The sequence below is a fragment of the Hippopotamus amphibius genome, chromosome 13 (assembly GCF_030028045.1).
Source record: "Hippopotamus amphibius kiboko isolate mHipAmp2 chromosome 13, mHipAmp2.hap2, whole genome shotgun sequence".
NCBI classification, from domain to species: domain Eukaryota; kingdom Metazoa; phylum Chordata; class Mammalia; order Artiodactyla; family Hippopotamidae; genus Hippopotamus; species Hippopotamus amphibius.
In genome coordinates this window covers 27,031,532-27,047,177 of record NC_080198.1, presented here as the reverse complement: position 1 = coordinate 27,047,177, position 15,646 = coordinate 27,031,532, and the positions used below count along the sequence as shown (strand labels likewise).

Sequence of the window (15,646 nt, the reverse complement as noted above, 5' to 3'; positions counted from 1 at the left end):
TTTTTAAATTAATTAATTTATTTTATTGGCAGTGTTGGGTCTTCATTGCTGCACACAGGCTTTCTCTAGTTGCGGAGAGCGGGGGCTACTCTTCGTTGTGATGCACGGGCTTCTCATTGCAGTGGCCTCTCTTGTTGCAGAGCACAGGCTCTAGGCGCGTGGGCTTCAGTAGTTGCGGCACATGGGCTCGATAGTTGTGGCGCGTGGGCTTAGTTGCTCCACGGCATGTAGGATCTTCCTGGGGCAGGGATCGAACCTGTGTGCCCTGCCTTGGCAGGCAGATTCTTACCCACTGCGCCACCTAGGAAGTCCGATCACTGAGCATCTTGACCAAATAGCTTATAGGAGACCTGGTGCTTTTTGTGTGTGGGAAGGTAACCCGAATAGTCAGTGTATGACTTGTCTTTCAGTCTTACAATTTGCCTAAAGACTGCATGCAGGTGCTCCTTTTACCAGTGAGTCATCGTTAGAAAATTATGTCTTTCTGATGACTCAAAGGAACATTAAAGACGTGAGAAGTGTCCTCAACGTGGGTCTTTTACCTCTGCATTTTGGAGCAAGCTTCTTTGTCATTGAGATGGAGCCATTCTTGTTTGGAGTATGTTAATTTCACTACCCTTTTTAGTGGGTGACACAGAGTGAACAATTCTCTTCACTACTAATCCCTCTCTCTTAATACCCCTCTCTCTTTCTTTTCTTGGATAAAGGCTCAAGTGGGAGATTATATGTGAAAAAATGAAAAGCCTATTATCCTATCCAACCTTTAGAAACAATAAGAGTGGTGGTCATCAACGTTGGTTATTACACTGGTTTCCATACTGTGGTTTCTGACCTATTGGTGGCCATGAAATCATTTCAGGGAGTCCCGACCAGCAGTTTTTAAATAAAGAAATAGAATAATATAGAACCGAAAATAATCAGAAAATATCCAAGTGTACCACACGTAAGTATTTTTGTAGAACTTGTTTTTTCGTTGTTTATACACGGACTGTGTACGAAGTATGTATTGGGTCATTACATGAGATGTGTTTCTTACTGTAGGTGATGCTTAAATATTTCGGAAGTCATCTGTTTACACTTGTGTATCATGCTGCTCTCCCATTCTCCCTAGTGTTTTCCCACACATCTCTTCTAATTATTTTCATGAACCACAGTAGAGAGTAGTGTTTTAAGAGCTTCTGCAGTGGAATCAAAAATACTTGCTTTTGAATCCCATCTCATCTGCTTAACAGCTGCATAATGGTGATGTAGTTGTTTAAACTTGTCAGTCAGAGCATCGTTCTCTCTGAAATGCGGGTGGCAACTTCTACATCATCAAGACTGTAGTCATTAAATGAAGTCCCTAGTGCTGGGTTTTGGCACATGGTAGACGTTTGGTAAATGCCGAATAAAACATGTATCCGTATCCAGCCAGCTGTGTTTCTATGGCATGGAGACCCCGTAGTGTATGTGTCTTCTCTGCAGGAGCAGAAGTCTATTCTGGGTACTGCCCTGTTGGCAATTCACTTGGATTCTGTCTGGACCCCTTCGCATCTAAACTGTGATTGTTTCGCCTTAGGCAATACTGAGGTCACTTGAACTTCCATTCTTAGACAGTTTCCACTTACACAATTATCCCTTATTTTTTATTATTATCCTCTTGGCCCGCTGTTTTTCATGTTGGTGGTCCTCTACTCCTGCAGCCCTGCCATCAAACCTACGCCTGCCTACTTCTCTGTCATGCTCACCCATGTCCAGTCCAACTAGGTTCTACTTAATAGGCCCCCTTTTTTATAGGAAAATAAATTTTAGAAAAGTTTTTATGAGTACTGGAAGGTTTGTTTCACAGCCTGCTCTACCAAAAAGCTTTCTGTTTTTCCACCGCTAGAAACTCTTCTTTAAAATAAGACCAATTAAAGTATTGGGCAGGGGAGGCACATTGGTGTACAAACCAGCAAAAGACCTTAGTGTGAAATCTAGGTTTTGCATTTTTAAAATATTTCCAGGATACGAGTGATAGTTCACATACAAAGAAATTTAATGTGTGTTTCATCTGGTTAGTCCTCTAAATTCTGGCTTGCTGTCCTGTAGCTACAAAACAGAGGGCAGATAGTATAAAATAGAATAGTTTTTTTTTAGATAGCAGCTGTGTTGAGCTGCTTTCTTTGTTTTCTTTATAAGTCCACATATGCATTTATACATCTGAGTGCACACTGTGTCATGCAGTGGGAAGAAGATGGTATTATTGTTATTTTAATTTGGCAGTCTCATTAGAACCTATCTTATGAGATCTCTGTGTTTTGAATCTTTCTAATAAAAATGCTAAATTTGGGAGTTTGGTATGTCTCCCCCAAATAGAGAAATTTTGATGTATATTTCCAAATTCAAACCTGGCATCTTACATTTTGGTATTGAAGAGTTATCTGTCATTGTTTAAGCAGTGATTCAATGCCAGGTATGGTACCAGTTGCTACATTAAATATATAAGATAAATGTAGTCAGCTCCTGCCCACTAGGAAGACCTCACTGTCAGAGTCCCATGTGATAACGGCTAGAAAGAGGTGAGTAGAGAAGCTCTTCCAGTTGTAAAGAGGCTGTGGTCTGACTTGGTGCTCATAGACCCACATATGCATTATCTAGAGGGACAGGATGTGAATTTACCTACAAGTGCATGTCTAGACAAGGCTTGGTTCTGTGTAGATGTCATAGCTTTGATGTCAGCTTACTTCATACACTAGAAAAATTTTCTAACACTTTCAGTTTTCTCGTTATCTTTGTTTCTTTTTCCTTCCTGATCATGTGCCTGTTATTCTGGGTCGTTTGGACTCTCTCACTGCCTTGGCTGTGATTAGATGTGATGAGGTTCTTATGTTTCCAAAACACCAAAGCAAACATAAACCTGGCAGACACATGGTTGACTAGGGACCCATATATTGGCTGAGACAGGAGGATGCCTGCAGGTGGTCCTGTTGTGGCTCATGGGCGTGATTAGGGGTGCTACATAGTGTTTACTTTTTTATTTTCTTCAGTTAAAAATGGAAGATTTTACATAAAATTTCCTGATGATGTTGTAATAATCAAGATTGAGTAGTGACTGTCTGTCTTCTTTGGAGGGGGTGTGAATTCCCATAGCAACACAATCTCTAGGCAAGTTTCTTCATGACTTCATGTCAACATGACCTTGAGATCATGACCCCTACCTGGACCGCAGAAACTTTGAATAGTGCCTGACATCCTCTGGTTACAGACAGAGTTGAAGGTCAGTCTCAGTGCTGCAGTACAGTGAGCCAGGGTTCCCCTGAGTGCTTTGTGTGAACCACCAGTAAAGGAAGGATTGCCTCCAGGTATGGAAGAGAGCAACTCATGGCAGCCTCACATGGCTTCATGCATTTGGGCCCACACAGTGCTAGAAGGCGTGTTCACTTCATAGCTACACCCAAGTGGGATATTTATTAGTTTTCCAACATGTGTTAGATATTCATCTGGAAGAAGGAACACCTTTTTTTTTGTTCAAACATCTTTGGACTAGTGGCCCTCTGGAAGATTTTGGGGAAAGTTGGGTTTTAAAGGACGTTTAAAATAAGTTAAAATAAGAAATTGGTGAGAGATGGAGATGTTTGTTGTTAAACCACTAAAGAGAATAAATAAATGCTTGTTTAGCTAATTTATATTAGTACAAAAATTAAAATAAGTATTTTCTGTTTGTTAAAGTAGAACCTTCACTGTTCTTTATTAGCCTGATTTGAATTCTTATAGAAATGCAAAATGCCAGAAGTCATTAAAATGCTCTTTTAATATATTCTGTTATTCTGATAACATGCTGCTTGGGTTATCTGTTTAAAGAAATAAATATGAAAATCTGTGTTTATAGGACAGTTGAAATGACAGTGGAATGATTAGGCAATTTGTTGAAGAATACTTTGCTTTGAAAATAACTCAAAAAGATTTAATTAGCTTTGATTTAAGACTACAAATTTTCCTCAACTTAAGTTGGGGTTACGTCCTGATAAATGTCGTAAGTTTAAAATTTCATAAGTCAAAAATGCACTTAATATACCTAAACATCATAGCTTAGCCCAACCTACCCTAAATGTGCTTAGAACACTTACATTAGCTAACAGTTGAACACATTTACCTAACACAAAGCCTATTATTTTAGCAGAAAGTCTAACACAACATAAAGTTTTGAATGTCTCATGGAATTTACTGAATACTGTAATGAAAGGGAAAAACAGAATGGTTGTCTGGGTACAGAATGGAGTATTGGTTGTTTACCCTGTGATCACATGACTGATGGTGAGCTGCCCTGCCCAGAGTCAGGAGGGAGTATCTTACCATATCAGTAGCCCAGGAAAAGATCAAAATTCAAAGTAATGTGCGTCACTTTCACACCATCATAAAGTCAAAAGTTGTAAGTTAGGGACCATAGGTATAGAGCAGAGAGTACTCAATCCTCAGAGTGACTTTAACTTGACCTGTGTATTTTTAGATCAAGAATCTTTTTATCATCGCCCTTGGAATTGGGTTCTGGTTTGGTTTTTCTTTCTTCCAATCCGTTTCATCATCATTCCTCATTGAACACTTACTCCATTTTCCCATGAGGGTCGAAATGCTTTCGCACCATGTGACCCTCTTAATGGCTTTCAGTCTGTTGCTCATGGAAGTTTTAGATCTCCAAACTTTTTAGAATTTTGATTGCTATGGTTTTTATAGGTTTGACTTTTGTGCTTGTGGTTTTTGTTTTTGTTTTGAGGAAGCACGTGATTATCTTTGACTATGTGATGGGGAGGGAACCTCATGTGTTTTACTACCCAGTTGCCACAGTTATTTGAATGCCAGCAATTTTTTTTTTATTTCTGATTTCATTGAACTTTAGAATTATAAACGCATGATTCTTTAAGAGCATCTATATTTAGAAACTTCTCTTGTGTGGTTTTCTTGCCAGCTTCCTTGTTAGACCTTTCTGCGTGTAATCACTTCTGAATCTTTGCATCAGACACAAAGATAAAATTTTTATCATGTCTGCATGCAGAGGCCCAATCAACAGCATATATCTTGTACATCTAAGAAATAAATAAATTGGTTTATGTATAGGTTGTCTTAAAGTATTGCTTTTTGACGTCCCATCTTCAGCAGCTCCATTGAGGCTTCCTCATTAATGTTAGCGGTTCTGCTTCTTCTGGGAGGACTGAGCCCCTTTGCACAAGTATTTGGTTTTTTTCCTATTTAAATTTCTACCCACTGTCTGCTGTCGTTTGGTTTTCCCAAAGGTCTGTCGCTCAGTCACTTGGGGCTTCTTTACTTCTGCCCTTCCTTCATAGCTGAAAGCAAACTTCAAAACTCAAATGTTTCCAAAGTTGCCAACCCATTCTTTATATCACCACGGTGGTACAGACTGCTTAATTATCTTTCTCCATCTGGAGAGGCTTAGTAATTAAATGAAATGGCAGCACCTGGGATTATTTATAGACGTTGAGAAGGCAGGAGGAGTTCTTGATGACTCACCCAGGGCTGGTGAGGAAGCCTTTTCTCCACTTCCCTGGATCTCACTCGCCCTCCCCCCACCAAAGGGAGATGTGATTTGTCCTTCCTTTAACCCCCCGATTTCTCTTAGCATTCCATCTTGCCTTCAAGCTGTTATTTTGCTTGCTTTCTTCAGCCTTTGTACTGTGAGATCATTGAAGACTGGGAGTCTTCACTTACTCATCAACTGCATCTCTTGCGAGTGACTCCCACTGTGGCTTGGTTGTGCAAATACTTAGCTGAATTCAGTGGAAACATATTTAGGCCCTAGAGTCTTGATTGGAAAGGAACAAGCTGGTAACTTGGTAGCTAAGGAGTATTAGAAACAGGCACTAGGGAGTGTAGGACCTGAGATACTAGAATATAAACTCTTGGAGGTGGAAGTCCAAGTCTAGCTCCTCTTCTCCCTGCATCCCATCATCCACCTTTCTCTAGCCTTCACATCGGTGTCTTGATCTCAAGTCATTGCTCAAGATATATGTACTGAGTAGGACTAAGTTACAGGAAACCTTTCAGGATCCCACCACAAGGTTAATGATGTTGGCTTTGGAAAAGGATATGTCTAGGTGGCTGTGTAAGCTTCAGCTAAGAAAAGGTGGTGGTTATAAAGAAGTGTAAGGCTTTTGAGATGGTGAAGGACATTGAACATGAAGTTTCTCAGACTCCTGACCCATTGAGGATGGGGCTGTGACTTGGGGCTCCATTGGGTCAACAGGCTATTAAAGGGCTGTATCTCTGCTTATGCCTGTAGTTGGGAAAAAGCATCAGGGCTTGAAACTTCTTAAAGGTGTAGTGCATTCAGAGGCCTCAAAGGAGTGTGTTAGTGCCAAGAATATGTGGCTATATCTATGTCTGAGAATAGTTTTATAAAGTTTCCCACCAAAATGATTTTATCTCAGTAGATGGTGGGTGGAGAGGCTTTTTTGGATTATTTTACTGTTTTTCATTCTAGCTTGCCTCTTTTTCTTGCACATCTCTTCCCTAGGGTTAGTTTCTATGTATTTCAGTGCATCCGTATGTATGTTTTTTGTGTTGTTTTGTTTTGCATTTTCTTGCTCTTGCTGTATCCTTGCTAATGCTGACTCATTTGCTCATTCTGCAGTATGTTAAGCACCTTCTTTGTGCCATTCTTCATGAACATTGCACATGCATCCTCAGAACTGTCGCCTGCCCTCAAAGTAATTGGGGAACCATAAGTTTTGAAAAGAGTTGGCCTCAGAACTCTTTCTTTACTAGTAGCATCATTTTTCCCTTGGTAGATAGAGGAGGGCAGATCAAGTCAGGTAGATAAAATATCAAGAGTACAAGAATTATATATTTATATATCTGTATAATTTCAAAATGATAAATATTTCATTTTAAGAGTATGAATTTCCTATTGATGAGTTTTAAAACTGGACTCTCCTGCATTTTTCCTCCCATTTTTCTACAAAGCAAAACACCATTCTTAAAGTATAAATCATCCTTTTTATTTATGGTGACCTAAAGTCACCTTTTCATCTTTTAAACCATCCTGAGGAATCTTTTTCTTTGTTTAATAAAGAACACATTTCCTATCAGGGCTAGAGATAGTTCTCATTTTTTTTTTTAACTTTTGACTGGTCCTGTTGGCAACAAGGGCTTCTCCTCCATAGAGTAAAGGGGGGAGGGAAGGAAGGATGCGGAGAGAGACAGAAGAAGAAGGAGGGGGAGGAGGAGGAGGAAGGGAGGGGAGGAGGAGGAGGAAGGGATGCAAGGAAGGAAGGAGAGCAGGAGGAAAGAAAAAGGAAAATAAATATTGTAATTACACCCACTGCCAAACACCCACCAAAAAAAACCTATTTATGAGTCGGAGACTGTGTGAGTTTGTGTCGGGGAGTAGTGATGGGTTTTTACAGCTTCCTTCTTAGACTGCTTTTTGGGATAATTGAAGTAAACTAATATGATTCTTAATTTATTCCTTTCTAGTGGGTGCTGTTTGAATATCATCCTTCTCCCATTTTCCACATCCTTGGTTTTATCCAGTTATAAGTTCAATTCTTTCACTACATTACCTAAAAGTGTAATTTCAGAATGTTTTGGGCTGATTAAGAAGACTTCTTTTAATACACACACAAAAATTAAAATACATATGTTCCAATTAAACTATTTTAACAGCTAATTGATTTCGCAAGACCTACCATTAAGTGAAGGCCAGAGTCATCTTTAATGTTCGGGTGCAATTTTGGAATAGATTTGTGGATGTACAACATTGAATTTATAGCCTATCAGGTGTTTTCAGTACATCTCCTGTCTGCAAATGGCCTGTAATTCAAATTTCCTCTTAGTGGACATTACGGAGGAATATAATTGGCGAAGCATTACATAATTAAGAGACTTTGAAAAAAAAAACACGTGAAAATCTTCTTTAATTAAATCATGGCACTTCAAGGACAGTTGCCAAGTACTTTGCTTTTGCGCGTCACTAAATGATAGTTTTGAATCTGCCATTTCGTTTAGAGTTTAGATGTTTTGGCCATTAGTTCTAATATGTCATTGCATCTGATTGTCATGGTCTCAGATAAAATTCTAGGAACTCTATAGTGATCCCATTAAAATGACAGAACAGAGACTGTCTGTCCAAGAGTTAAGTGGTTGACCATGGTCCCATAGCTCTTTGAAATCGACTAAGCCAAGAATTCTAGTTTTGTGACTCCCAATCCAGTTGTCTCATTTTTCTTAGCTTTGGTCTGCCCAGGGTGTAATTTCGTAGATGCCTTAGCTAAATAGATCTCTTGGGAGAACTCTAAACACAAAGCACTTGCATCCCAAGGTTAGAAATGAATGACAACCCTCCTCTCCTTCTTCTCCTTCCTCTAGGTAAACTAGTTGAAGAAGATGCTTCTAAACAGAATACAAACACTACTAATAAAAGTTACCATTTATTGCAGACTTAAGTTTTGTAAAATGCTAAAATGAAGTGCCCACATTAAACATTATCTTCTTTAATCTTCACTGGGACCCCCTCAAGGTATTATTATGTCGATTTTACAGATGCACAAGGTGAGGCGTGGAACTTTTTTCAATATAAATTACCCAAGATCAGATCAGCCGATAAATGTTGGAGCCAGTATTTCAGCAGCAATAGCATACTGTGCTCTTAGTGGAAAACTGGATCAGAAAAGTTGGCTGTTCTGTTGAAGAGGGTAGAGGAAGCATATATCATTGGTTCCAGTTATTATCATGTGTACGTATGTGCTTCAGGGCCCCTTTTAATTTTGCTGGTACCCGAAGAGTTATTTTCTTGTAACTTAAAATTGTGTCCTTATTCTTTTTGCCCATAATTAAAACCTTTGATCATATTTTAAATTCCCTTAGACTCTGTGCTTGTTAATTGCTTTATAGGTTTGATGACAGCTTTTTTTCTTCTGCTGCCTCCCTTTTATAAAAAGGCTATAAAGAGTATTGAATGAATGGTGTGGTTAGATAAGGATGCTGTGAGTGAACGGGGTTAAGATATAAACCGTCGTTTATTAACTATTTTAATGGCAGTGATTCTTATGGGGAGGGGTTGCAGGGGATTTTGCCCCCAGAGGCTATGAGGCCATGTCCGGAGATACTTTGCGTTGTCACACGGGGGTAGTGGTGCTACTGGCATCTAGTGTATAAACACTACGGGTGCTGCTCAAAATTTTACAATGCACAAGACAGCCCTCCACAACACAAAATTATCTGGCCCAAAATGTCAGTGCTGACATTGAGAAACCCTGCTTTGTTTGAGGACAGAAGCTTCTGATCTCAGTAGACGTGGGCTGTGAAGGCTGTTTGGGTTATCCTGCTAGCGGATGGCCACAGGAATGACTAAATCACCCCGTGCCTGAAAATTCCCTCTTGGTTGGCAGTCTCTGACCAACCCAGGTTTAGTCAACTGGATTCTGGGATAAGAATATTTAGATGCTAAAGTATTTAAAGTAACCCTGTTTCTAGGTATTTCCGCTTCACCTTGGCAGCCCCCTTACATTAAAGAGCCCGGGGGGATGTTTGTTCCCAGACACTGCAGGGATTTTTGGAACAAGCACCAATTTAATAGAACATTCGCTTAGACCTAGAAAAGTACACAAAGGTAAGAGCATGTGCATATGCCTTTGAGCTAGAAATCAGTGGGAGCTGGTTTGAAAAACTCGGAGATCAAGGAAACTCCCCGCTGGAGGTTGTAGGAGAATCTGCCTCTGCACATCAGAGCACTGTCTTGTTCCCATGCTGTTGAGAAGTATTTTCCCAGGGCAGGATTTTAAAGCTATCAATGCTGGTTTTATTTTAGAGGGTTGCTGTGGCTTCTCTCGAAAACTTTTTACTCTTTGGCCATCCAGGCACTGTCCCAGAGGAATGATGCACTGTCTTGAGCTGGATGAATCCCAGTGTTACTCACCTGCGGTGCTGATACATTAGGTTGCCCAGATGAGAAGCTTGCAATTCTCTTTTGTATTCAGGGTTTACATTAAAACTACTGTTTGTTTTCTTTGTCTGTAGCACCTTAATATATATGGTACCTGTGTACTTGTCTGAAGCCCAGAGCTTTTGTTTCTCAATGTGTTTGCATGATGCCTGCCTATCTTGAGTGTAACTTTGACCCGTACTCCCAAAGCCCATGTCCTCTACAGCACAGGGATTAAATGTAAAGACAGACTGGTTTGCAACTGGTTTGCAAATAAGATCTTTCTTATTTGATGGCAATCCATTCAATTATTCTCACATGATGTGATCACAAACCAGGAAGAAACTTAATTTTATTTGTGTGAGACTTTTCCTGATTCCTCCAGTATCTGCCTCTTCCTCTAACACCTTGATGTTGTTAATGCTGTTTGGCCAACTGAGGTATTTTTCAGGAATGCAGTCCTCTGGTTTGTGAGACAGAGGCTATTGGGAGAACTTCCATAATACTTTAACCCCCCTGCCTTTTACCTGCAACAAGTAAGCACCCAAATGTGATGCAGTATTTGGGGCGCACATTATTTCTTTTCCTTTTTTTTTTGATTGAAAGATAATTGATTTACAATGTAGTGTAGTTTCAGGTGTACAGCAAAGTGAATCAGTTATACATATACATATATACACTCTTTTTTTAGATTCTTTTCCCGTATAGGCCATTACAAAGTATTGAGTTCCCTGTGCTATACAGTAGGTCCTTATTGGTTATCTATTTTATATATGGTAGTGGGTATATGTCAGTCCCAGTCTCCCAGTTTATCCCTCCCCCCCCCCCCCCCATAACCATGGGTTTGTTCTCTACATCTGTAACTCTATTTCTGTTTTGTGGATGAGTTCATTTGTACCTTTTTTTTAGATTCCACCTATAAGCGATATCATATGAAATTTGTTGTTCTCTGTCTGAGTTCACTCAGTATGACAATCTCTGGATCCATCCATGTCACTGCAAATGGCATTATTTTGTTCTTTTTTGTGGCTGAGTAATATTCCCATTTTTCTTTATTAGGACTGCCTAGCTGTCTTTTGAGAAAAACAGCAGCATCGAATCCCGCTGTTTTGGATTTTGTGGGAGTCATAAAACGTACCTATGTATTGACTTGCCTGGACACGTTTACACAGCAGATTCTGTTTTTCTTAGCCCTTTGCGTTCGCTGAATATGTATTCAGCTATGTGATTTTTATGTGCATGCAAACCTCCTAGGTAGTTGTATATAAAATCATGGAGCTAATTAATTTAGATCTTGTTTATTTGGTATCTGGTTTGTCTAAAGTTGAGGTAAGCTGGGACTTACTTAAGAAAGCATGAATCAGACATATCAGTACTGTAGACAGTATTGCAGTGAGAAGGATTGCATATTCTCTGTGTATCAACTGGGTGTTATCTACCAGTTTTAAGTAGTATTCATTTGAGATCAAGCTTTTGGTTCTAACAGAGAATTCTTACATATCACATAAATGGGTATGGTGAGGCATACTCCTAAAATCACAGCAGTGTGAACCACATAATGAAATGAAAATCCCTATCTCTTAAATGATACCCAGTTCAGACTCTTAGATAATTCAGTTTCTGAGACTTCTCAATCTGTATTCCTGAGGTCTTACTTGACTTTCTGCAGTGTTTTCCCTGTAGCTTGGCATCCTGAGCACCATTCTAATGAGGTTTCAGTGAATTATTTCTATTTTTAGGCACTTTCCAGTGGTGGCTGCCAGACACTGGTTCTATTTTTTTTTTTTTTTAACTGAACCGATTACAAGGTTTACTGCCAGATGTCTCAGAAATGCAAGCAGCTAACTAACACAAAGCCAATTCCTAGATCGTTCAGGAAAGGAAATGAATGTTTAGGGCCACATCTGAACTTGGCGACCTGGCTACCCTCTTTTTTTTTTTTTTCTTTCTTTTTTTTAAATAGCAAGTAGCCTAAAGCTTTGGTTCCTCTCTATTTTGTATTCTACAGGTAAAAGATGTCCTTATCCTACTAACACAGTTCAGACGTGTAAAATCCCAAGTCTTCTAAAAAGAGACTTCCAATTTCCAATTCTCAATGAATATAAACAATAATTAAAAAACACAGCAGGTGACAGTTGTGGATTCTGGTCAGGTGGCTGTTCTGTCCAGCATTCTATGCACATCCTCTCGTGTAATGCTCATAGCAGTCCTCTGAGAAGGAGATTCTGATTCCAGAACTTTCCTCTGAAGCTTAGATTCCCTTGGATTATGAAATCAATGTCTAGGAAAGACGTTGGTAAGGGTTGGCATTTTTTGAGTGAAAAGTTCTATGCTAGAATTCTGAATTGCCACTCCCTGGCCTGTTTGTTTGGCTGAATCTGTTTCTTCCCTCACTGCCTCAATTTCTTTGTCTATGAAACAGAAATATTGATATCTGATTGGTTTGTTGTGAACTTCAAATGAAATTTTGTCTAGGAAAGTGCTTTGGAGCAGAATTTGAACCACTTTAAAACTTGTGATATTTTAACAAATAGAAGTTAGTAATAATTTGGATGGTGTTGATAATTAGCAAGAACTAGAATTCACGTGCTAAACTAAAAGGGAATGCTTTGAGTGATTACTTCCCTGTATCTTGAAACCTGGCCCAGAACAGACACATTACAATAATCATATTGCTTTGGGTACTTGAAGTATATGCCTCTTCCCAGTCACCTTGCGTTTTGGTGGAGGGTGCTTCAGTGCTCTGATTGCCTTGGCTGGGGGACAAGGTTCTGAAGTCTAAGTGTTGTTATTGGTGCTGTAACTCAGTCATTCAGGAGGAGGTAACCGAATTCAAATTTCCTCAAGGAGCATCTATACGTCTCTCTTACTACTTTAAAGAGGAGCTAAAGTAATTAGGTGCGACACCTTGGAAGGTGAAATAAGTTGTTATTTAATTGGAGCAGCCATACAGCTGGGAGAGAGACAAGTAACATATGAACATGGGCCCAGATGCCTGCGCGTGGAGGGGAGGCCCTTTGGAAGTGAAAGAGCCCCATCAGCTCTTTCCCCAAGTGACTGCTTAATTCCTAGTAGTGAATTGCCATCCACCGGTGTCAAAGTTGTAAACCAGGAAGCCTTTATGTGGGCTTATTCTTGCTGGAAATGTGTCCTCTTTCTAGTGTCCCTTATTAGTGTCTGCTTGGTTAGAGTCACTGCCAGCAAAAATGATGCAATCATTAGAGATTTTTAAATATCGATACTGTGACATGTGAGTGATTGTGCTCGCAGTTTGTCTCATCCATCCCTGTGTTCAGTGTGGGCCAAAGCTTGGGTTGTGATTGGGAGATGCTTACCTTCTGCGTTGGGGCAGTTACGACGCTGTGTTCCCCCTTGTCCAAAGGGATGTGATCAGCCCATACACACACCCCTCCCTCCTTCTCTCTTGTGGTCATTCCATTGCCTTCTTTGTTCATTCCCTTTGCAAAGCTGCAGAGTCGGCGTGGTGTCCCATGTACAGTGGACAGCATGGTGTGCAGAGAATTGGATAGAGCACTGACTGTGTCATCAAGGAGGGGACTCCATGCGTACACTCCCCCCCAATAATCTCCTTAAAGCAAGAACCTTTGCTTGTTTGGTGTTACAGTCTCAGTGCTTACCACAGAGGTACTGAATGCAAGCGAGAGCCATTACTTGAGAGTCTGCTTGGTGAAAGAGACGCTAGAGTTCACTTGTTTGGTTAAATCCCAGTTCTGCCCATCAGCAGTTGAAAACTGAAAACAAATTCCCTTCGCTTTTCTGCTTCTCTGTTCTCTCATGTGGAAAATGGAGAAAATAATGAGAGACCTACCTTGGCGGGTTTCTGTGAGGTCTGTAGTAGCCAATACCGGTGAGACGAACACGTGCCTGGCACATAGTGGGTCCTCAGTACACGTGAGCTCTCATTATAATCTTAAGCCACAGCAGTGTCCTGTACGCAGTGACAGAAATTAGTTGCCGAGAGCAACAGTCGTGCGGAAGGAAGAGCGAACAACCTGCATTGTGTGAGAGAGGGAAGGCATCCTCCCCTGAGCTGGGGTCATGACATGTGATCAGCGGCTTGTTTTTCCTCTTCCTCTGCGAACTCGGTGGATGGCGAGAGCAAAGAAGAGCTGTCCTGCACAGTGGGGTCGCTGAGCAAGCTTTAACTCATCCTGGTGCTGGGTCCCACTCCCAGGATTTAGATGTCACTGGTCCGGGCGGTGGCCTGAGCAGGTCTTTCTCCTTGCCCTTGTGTGATTCTTAGATGCGGTGCACAGCCAGGGACTGGGTTCCCTGAGTTGTCCTCCACCCGCCAGCGCCGTCCTTGCTTAGGCCACTGACGAGTCATTTGGGCCTCACGTGGTGGTGTCCCGTCTGCATGAGAGCGCATCTTCTCAACGGCTCCCCCTCCCTCCCTGCGTTTCTCAGGGGAACACCAGTCCCACGTGAGTTCTGTTCTCAGCTTGTAGTGAAGGGTTTCAGAAAGTGCCGTTGTCTGTGGGTGACTCCACCTCGTTACCCAAGATGACGATCCTCTCACAGGTGCAGGGGAGCCTAGTCGTCTGTCCCACCTCTGCGTTCGAACCACAAGAAAGTCAGGTGGAAGGTTTGTTAGTGATAAGATTGAAGAAGGAGACCGGGCCGGAGGCTCCCGTGAGTCTGCACGCTTTCTCCCCCTGGAGAGGATGAGCTGGCAGATCAAGGCCAACCCGACTCATTAACCCAGGCCAAGGGGTCAGGACTGGGGTCTTGGCTTGGCCGGTGGGGCTGCTCCGTGCTGGAGGCCCGAAGCCCGGGCGTCCCCTCGGGCCAGCGTGTGGGCGTGGCTGGGAAGACAGCTCCGGGGGAAAGGGCTGAGCTGGCTTTTCCTTTGAGTGACCCAGTATTTAGGGGGCTTTTGCTGACTTGGGGAGGGGCTCGTGGAGGGGAGCTGGGAGCAGGCAGTTAGAGGGAATAGAGGGAGCTTCTCCCCAAACACTTCTGAGTAAATTTATGATGGTGCAAATCCCCACATCTGGCAAGCCCAGGAAGGAATGTGGGAGAGAGGAGAGGTCGTGTGTGTCTCCCCACTTTATCTTCCTGCTTCTTCTGTTACTAGCCAGGTTAGGGAGGAAAGATGTACGTCTCTCTGGCCCGTCCATGCCCATCACTTCCTTTGATGCCTCAAATCTGAGCAGTGGGAACTTCTGTCCCTAACTGACAAATGAGGAGACCAAGGAACAGACGTACTGGATAATTTGCCCAAAGTCACACGGGTAGAAATGGTAGGATTGGAACCCATTCTTCTTATTCTGGAGGCTCTTCCTGTCTTCCCAACCTCAATTTGATGCTTCTCCTACCATTCTGAAAACCCCATCCCCCTGCTTTTTCTTCCCAGGCGTGTGGACCTGGGGTGGAGCCAGCATCCTCAAAGAGTTTCTGCTCAGCCCTTGGAGTGGGTGCCCTGGTGACAGGGCTCGGGACATAAGGCAATGAGGACTTTAAGGAAAAGTCTGTATTGGGGAAACTTGTATTTTGGAGCCCCTTCTTCTGCCAGCAGCTCTCTTAGCATTTGGATGATGCTAAGGTGATGAGAGCTATATGTTTTCCACTACCTGTCTCCAAAGCACGTGATTTTAATTGGCTGCCTGTGGAACCTGGCTTTGAGCTCATCGACATTGGATTTTTATGCTTGTTGCCATGCAGCTCCCTGAGTCTGGTTGCTTCAGTAAGAGATTGGGATGTTCTCTGGTAGGATGTTCCAGGCACTGG

General features: G+C 41.7%; 1 protein-coding gene across 4 annotated transcripts in view; it reads left to right on the top strand.

The window, feature by feature from the left end:
- PTPRG (protein tyrosine phosphatase receptor type G) overlaps positions 1–15,646 on the top strand; it is a 690,680-nt gene that overhangs the window by 476,486 nt on the left and 198,548 nt on the right. The gene's annotated exons all lie outside the window — the stretch shown is intronic.